A 7,843-nucleotide genomic window follows, 5' to 3' on the forward strand; every position below is an offset into this window, starting at 1 on the left:
AAGAGGCTCGCGCGCGCGCGGCTTGAACGCACAGAAATCCCAAATTTTGATTAATTTCCTACAAAATTCAATCAGGTGAGTCTAATGCAAACACATAACATAAAACACTAATAAAACTAACGAAAAATAACTTAAATGCATGCAAACTAAACACAAAATGCTATAAAATAATGCATACTAACTGCACTTATCAACACCCCCATACTTAACTCTTGCTCGCTCTCGAGCAAGACATGCAAAAACAAAATGCAAACAAAAACATTAGTAAGGACAAGTCATGAATGTGCACAGCCTCTGAGAAGTTCAATTACCAACAAAAATCACAGACATGCTCTCAACTTTTCATAATACACTTTCGGTTTTACGTAAACGTGTGTGTGTGAAATGTCATTCCAGTTTCATACAACTTAGACCGAATTCGTCTCAAATCTGCTTAGCAACCTATGACAAATCAGTGCAAGTTTCACTTTCCAAGTGTCCATTCATTCCAACGATCTCTAGACATACCCACCTCCCTTGAGATAATGAATTACACACCTCCGAATTTTGCACCCGGTATTGCATTAGCCCCAATAATTACCCGCTGTCTTAGCTACAACTGGATAGGATATGAAAAATCATTCTATTTTTTTTCTAATCCCCTCATCTATAACCCGGATGGATCATCAATCCCATTTAACCCGCATACTTAGCCTTAAATTTAATCTTTTATAGGATTTTAATCCTTTCAAGGCCCGGATGGAATTGTATAAAACTTTTTTTTTTTTCTAGGTGCGCCCAAGATCATAAGTGTAAACTAGAGCCTCATCAAAATTCATAGTACACAATCAAGATTCACAAACCACCTATTGCCGTGCAATGGTCAAACAGACAAAAACTTCATCAAATCTTTTGTTACAGTCCACTGGTCTAACATTAGTGCTTAAAAATATTCACGGTTCAACCTACAGTTTCTCATGTCAAGCCAAGAGCAAAATTTTTCAAAATTTTTTTTTTCAACATAACTTCATCATCATTGGCTATCATTACTCATCCTACTCATGCAATGCAAAAAACAACAAAAACACACTATATGCAAACAAAAACGAAACACGACAAATGCAATAAATTACACAAATGCTATAAATTAGTCTACCCCCCCATACTTATCCAAAGCATTGCCCTCAATGCTTCAGAACAATGAACAGAATGCAAACAAACACACAATGTAATGAAAAACAAAAATAACACTCCCCTGGTTCTCGATGCATTCTCTTCCTTCTTGACAGTATCCTCTTGGACGGTATCAGTAGTCTAGATTATCGGCGGGCACTACCAACTGGCATGGGAAAGAAACAATAATCGAATAAAAACAAAAATAAAAACCAAAAACATAATAAAAAAAAACAAAAACACTGGGTTGCCTCCCAGTCAGCGCTAAATTTATAGTCTATAACCCGACTATACTCCTCTTTGAGTGGTGAAATTCAAGGTGGTTTATCCACCGTCTGTAAAAAACTCGAATCAGTCCTGCACTTGCATGCTACATCATTAAAGAACTTGTGCAAGGGATTAATTCCTGTGGACAACTGCACCTGCAGACATGCACCAACATCATGCATCTCATCAACCAAACGAATAGCAGAACAAGATTTCAACATTGGGCTCTCAGTAGCCGACTTAGACATAGTAAAAACTACTTGTTCATCGTTCAATCTCAGAACCAACTCTCCCTTCTCAACATCAACTAGGGCACTACTAGCAGCAAGAAAAGGACGCCCTAAAATCAGTGGAACCTCACAGTCCTCATCCATGTCAAGAATAACAAAATCTACAGGGTATATAAAGTGTTCTATCTTGACTAGGACATTCTCTACGATCCCTCTCGGATATTTAATAGAACCATCAGCAAATTTAAGAGAGATAGCAGCAGGTTCTATATTTTCAACTCTTAATTTTCGAGCAATAGAATAAGGCATTAAATTAATGCTCGACCCAAGATCACACAACACATTCTCAAAAGACAAACTTCCAATATGACAGGGTATAGAAAAACTCCCTGGATCCTGAGATTTTGTTGGAAGCTTCTTTTGCAACACCGCCGAGCACTCTTCCTTCATTGTGACTTGCGTAAGATCATTCAGCTTCTTTTTATTTTTCAGCAAGTCTTTCAGAAACTTTGCATATCTCGACATCTGAGCTAAAGCATCTGCAAAAGGTATGTTAATATGCAGTTTCTTGAAAATTTCAAGAAACTTCTTAAATTGAGAATCAAATAATAGTTGCTTAGCTCTAAGAGGGAAAGGTAAAGTAGATAAATCAACATTTTTATTAACTTCAAATTTTGAAGTCTTACCTTTCTTACCTGTCGTGGAGGATTTTTCTGTACGCACCTCCTCTTTTTCTTCATCAATTTTCGGCCCTTCCACAGCCTTCTCGTCTTCCGGTTGCTTCTCAGACTGTTTAGATTGTGATCTCGTCACTACCATAATTGCATTTATGCTTTTGGGATTGAGCTCAGTGTTGCTCGGTAGAGATCCAGTAGGACGATTTGACAATTGGGAAGCAATTTGACCCATCTGACTTTCCAACCTCTGCATCATAACTTCTTGATTTTGTAAACGAGCCTCAGTACCCGCCACATATTTCATCATTATTTCCTCGAAGCTCGGCTTCTTCTCCTCTTGCTTGGACTGCCAGTTCTGATTATAATTATTGTTGTAGGAGTTGTACGGCTGCCGTCCTTGATTTCCCATAAAATTTACAGCATCAACTTCAAACAACTGATCCTCTTTCAGATTCCCTTGTTTTGGCGCTGTTTTCATGAGTGCCACTTGATGTGTTAGAGAGTCGATCTTAGCGTTCAGGGCCATCAAAGCATCGACCTCTAGAATTCCACCCTTCTTTTCCTTCTTTACATCCGGCCACCCAATATTACTCTCTGCCATGTTGCCAATGATCTCCCAAGCTTCAGCTGGCGTCTTCCTGAATAAGCATCCATTGGCGGCAGCATCCAGCATAGATCAAACCAACTGATCGGCTCTGTTGTAGAACGTCTGGGTCTGCTGGCTTTGAGTAAGATTATGCTGAGGACATGTCCTCAACATCTTTTTGAACCTGGTCCACGCCGCATGTAGAGATTCTCCCTCCTTTTGCTTGAAAGATATAATATCAGAGAATAACTTAGCCATCTTCGTAGGAGGGAAGTATTTCTTTAGGAATTCTTGGACAAGACCCATCCAAGTAGTAATACAACCAGTCGGCAGGTCATCAAGCCACTCCAAGGCTTCGCACTGTAGAGAGAATGGGAATAACCGCAGTCTCACTGCATCAGAGGTTACCCCATTAAACTTGAATGTGTCGCAAATCGACAAGAATCGCTCCAGATGAGCGTAAGGATCCTCAGTAGAAGTGCCTCCAAATCGTGCTTGAAGTTGGATCATCTGAATAGTTGAGGGTTTAAGCTCAAAGCTGTTCGCCTCAACAGCGGGGCAAACGATGCTGGATCCATAACCTTCAACCGGAGGCCTAATAAGATCCCAAACAGTGCGGTTGTCAACTTCTTCTGCCATTTCTTCCTCAGACTCAGAATCAAGCTCCAAATTAAGATCTTTCCTAGCTCTCCGAATCCTACTAAGCGTGCGTTCTATCTCCAAATCGAGTGGTAGGAGATTATTGAATAGTCGAGATCGATGCATGCACTAGCAGATGAGTACCTGACAAACACAAATAAAATAAAAAAAATTCAGAAAGCAGATAAATAAAAAAAAACAGTCTAATCTCAAGAGAAATAAAAATTTTGATATCAAACAGTTCCCCGGCAACGGCGCCAAAAACTTGACCGGCTATTTCGGTATGAATAAAATTCTACTGGCAAGCGAACCAGGTCAAATTATAATAAAGTGGACAACGGTCCAGATGTCGAACCCACAGGGACTGTAAAAATATGATTACCAAAATATATTTATTTCTACTAAATCTAGGCTAATTAAAAAGAGCGATTTCAGGTTTTTAAACTAATCACTAAAATTGCAATAAAACTCATCTTAATTATAATAAAGCTGGAATATTTTGGATTACTTAAAATTTGGGAAAAACTTCGATTAAGGACACACGTAGGTACCAGAAAATTCACACAACAAGCAATCTATCTAAGATATCAGACTTAATTATAATTTACGGGAATTTTCCTAAATTGTTCGAAAGACTATTTCTAGAACAATCAAACCTATTCAAATTTGACGGATTAATATTTCATAATTCTAATCAAATCCAAATGCATAAACACTGTGAAAATTCAGTAAACACCTAAACCGCATAATGAAACCGAATTCTATTTCTAGTCAGTTTTACACTATGTTGAAAACCAAAGTGATCGAATTCGAAACCTCCTCTGTACAAATTGGAATCGATTAACAAGCAAACAAATAACTGGCCAAGAAATTTGTAAGGCAAAGATAAATCTGATAATCAATAAACTCAATTAAGTCTGAAAATCTCAAATAAATAAATCAAGTTTTTACATAAACTGTCTGGCCCAATCACGTGGCCTTGATCGAAATAAAGAAAAACTACTCACAATTCATAATTCAAAACCAAGTTTTAATCATGAATTGACAAATAAAATAAAATAAAAGAGAAGAGAAAAATCTCCCAATCCTGTGCCGTAGCCGCCTCTCCCAAAAGTTCAAAAGTCCGGAAAAAGAGCATAAAAATTCTATTTATAGGGCCGCGCCAATTGGAATCCAATTCAAACTAAAAATCTCGAAACTTAGGTCATGCGGACACGCGCGCGCGCGCCTAGGACGTCTCGCGCGCGCGTAGTGTTAAAAAAACAGCGAATTCTCAATCAACTCGCGCGCGCGGCTTCCCTGTAAGCTCTCTGGTCATCCATTCTGCGCACGCGCGAGAAAGAGGCTCGCGCGCGCGCGGCTTTAACGCACAGAAATCCCAAATTTTGATTAATTTTCTACAAAATTCAATCAGGTGAGTCTAATGCAAACACATAACATAAAACACTAATAAAACTAACGAAAAATAACTTAAATGCATGCAAACTAAACACAAAATGCTATAAAATAATGCATACTAACTGCACTTATCAACACCCCCATACTTAACTCTTGCTCGCTCTCGAGCAAGACATGCAAAAACAAAATGCAAACAAAAACATTAGTAAGGACAAGTCATGAATGTGCACAGCCTCTGAGAAGTTCAATTACCAACAAAAATCACAGACATGCTCTCAACTTTTCATAATACACTTTCGGGTTTACGTAAACGTGTGTGTGTGAAATGTCATTCCAGTTTCATACAACTTAGACCGAATTCGTCTCAAATCTGCTTAGCAACCTATGACAAATCAGTGCAAGTTTCACTTTCCAAGTGTCCATTCATTCCAACGATCTCTAGACATACCCACCTCCCTTGAGATAATGAATTACACACCTCCGGATTTTGCACCCGGTATTGCATTAGCCCCAATAATTACCCGCTGTCTTAGCTACAACTGGATAGGATATGAAAAATCATTCTATTTTTTTTTCTAATCCCCTCATCTATAACCCGGATGGAGCATCAATCCCATTTAACCCGCATACTTAGCCTTAAATTTAATCTTTTATAGGATTTTAATCCTTTCAAGGCCCGGATGGAATTGTATAAAACTTTTTTTTTTCTAGGTGCGCCCAAGATCATAAGTGTAAACTAGAGCCTCATCAAAATTCATAGTACACAATCAAGATTCACAAACCACCTATTGCCGTGCAATGGTCAAACAGACAAAAACTTCATCAAATCTTTTGTTACAGTCCACTGGTCTAACATTAGTGCTTAAAAATATTCACGGTTCAACCTACAGTTTCTCATGTCAAGCCAAGAGCAAAATTTTTCAAAATTTTTTTTTTCAACATAACTTCATCATCATTGGCTATCATTACTCATCCTACTCATGCAATGCAAACAACAACAAAAACACACTATATGCAAACAAAAACGAAACACGACAAATGCAATAAATTACACAAATGCTATAAATTAGTCTACCCCCCCATACTTATCCAAAGCATTGCCCTCAATGCTTCAGAACAATGAACAGAATGCAAACAAACACACAATGTAATGAAAAACAAAAATAACACTCCCCTGGTTCTCGATGCATTCTCTTCCTTCTTGACAGTATCCTCTTGGACGGTATCAGTAGTCTAGATTATCGGCGGGCACTACCAACTGGCATGGGAAAGAAACAATAATCGAATAAAAACAAAAATAAAAACCAAAAACATAATAAAAAAAAACAAAAACACTGGGTTGCCTCCCAGTCAGCGCTAAATTTATAGTCTATAGCCCGACTATACTCCTCTTTGAGTGGTGAAATTCAAGGTGGTTTATCCACCGTCTGTAAAAAAACTCGAATCAGTCCTGCACTTGCATGCTACATCATTAAAGAACTTGTGCAAGGGATTAATTCCTGTGGACAACTGCACCTGCAGACATGCACCAACATCATGCATCTCATCAACCAAACGAATAGCAGAACAAGATTTCAACATTGGGCTCTCAGTAGCCGACTTAGACATAGTAAAAACTACTTGTTCATCGTTCAATCTCAGAACCAACTCTCCCTTCTCAACATCAACTAGGGCTCTACTAGCAGCAAGAAAAGGACGCCCTAAAATCAGTGGAACCTCACAGTCCTCATCCATGTCAAGAATAACAAAATCTACAGGGTATATAAAGTGTTCTATCTTGACTAGGACATTCTCTACGATCCCTCTCGGATATTTAATAGAACCATCAGCAAATTTAAGAGAGATAGCAGCAGGTTCTATATTTTCAACTCCTAATTTTCGAGCAATAGAATAAGGCATTAAATTAATGCTCGACCCAAGATCACACAACACATTCTCAAAAGACAAACTTCCAATATGACAGGGTATAGAAAAACTCCCTGGATCCTGAGATTTTGTTGGAAGCTTCTTTTGCAACACCGCCGAGCACTCTTCCTTCATTGTGACTTGCGTAAGATCATTCAGCTTCTTTTTATTTTTCAGCAAGTCTTTCAGAAACTTTGCATATCTCGACATCTGAGCTAAAGCATCTGCAAAAGGTATGTTAATATGCAGTTTCTTGAAAATTTCAAGAAACTTCTTAAATTGAGAATCAAATAATAGTTGCTTAGCTCTAAGAGGGAAAGGTAAAGTAGATAAATCAACATTTTTATTAACTTCAAATTTTGAAGTCTTACCTTTCTTACCTGTCGTGGAGGATTTTTCTGTACGCACCTCCTCTTTTTCTTCATCAATTTTCGGCCCTTCCACAGCCTTCTCGTCTTCCGGTTGCTTCTCAGACTGTTTAGATTGTGATCTCGTCACTACCATAATTGCATTTATGCTTTTGGGATTGAGCTCAGTGTTGCTCGGTAGAGATCCAGTAGGACGATTTGACAATTGGGAAGCAATTTGACCCATCTGACTTTCCAACCTCTGCATCATAGCTTCTTGATTTTGTAAACGAGCCTCAGTACCCGCCACATATTTCATCATTATTTCCTCGAAGCTCGGCTTCTTCTCCTCTTGCTTGGACTGCCAGTTCTGATTATAATTATTGTTGTAGGAGTTGTACGGCTGCCGTCCTTGATTTCCCATAAAATTTACAGCATCAACTTCAAACAACTGCTGATCCTCTTTCAGATTCCCTTGTTTTGGCGCTGTTTTCATGAGTGCCACTTGATGTGTTAGAGAGTCGATCTTAGCGTTCAGGGCCATCAAAGCATCGACCTCTAGAATTCCACCCTTCTTTTCCTTCTTTACATCCGGCCACCCAATATTACTCTCTGCCATGTTGCCAATGATCTCCCAAGCTT

Source organism: Henckelia pumila, chromosome 1 (assembly GCF_033568475.1).
Source record: "Henckelia pumila isolate YLH828 chromosome 1, ASM3356847v2, whole genome shotgun sequence".
In the NCBI taxonomy this organism is placed as follows: domain Eukaryota; kingdom Viridiplantae; phylum Streptophyta; class Magnoliopsida; order Lamiales; family Gesneriaceae; genus Henckelia; species Henckelia pumila.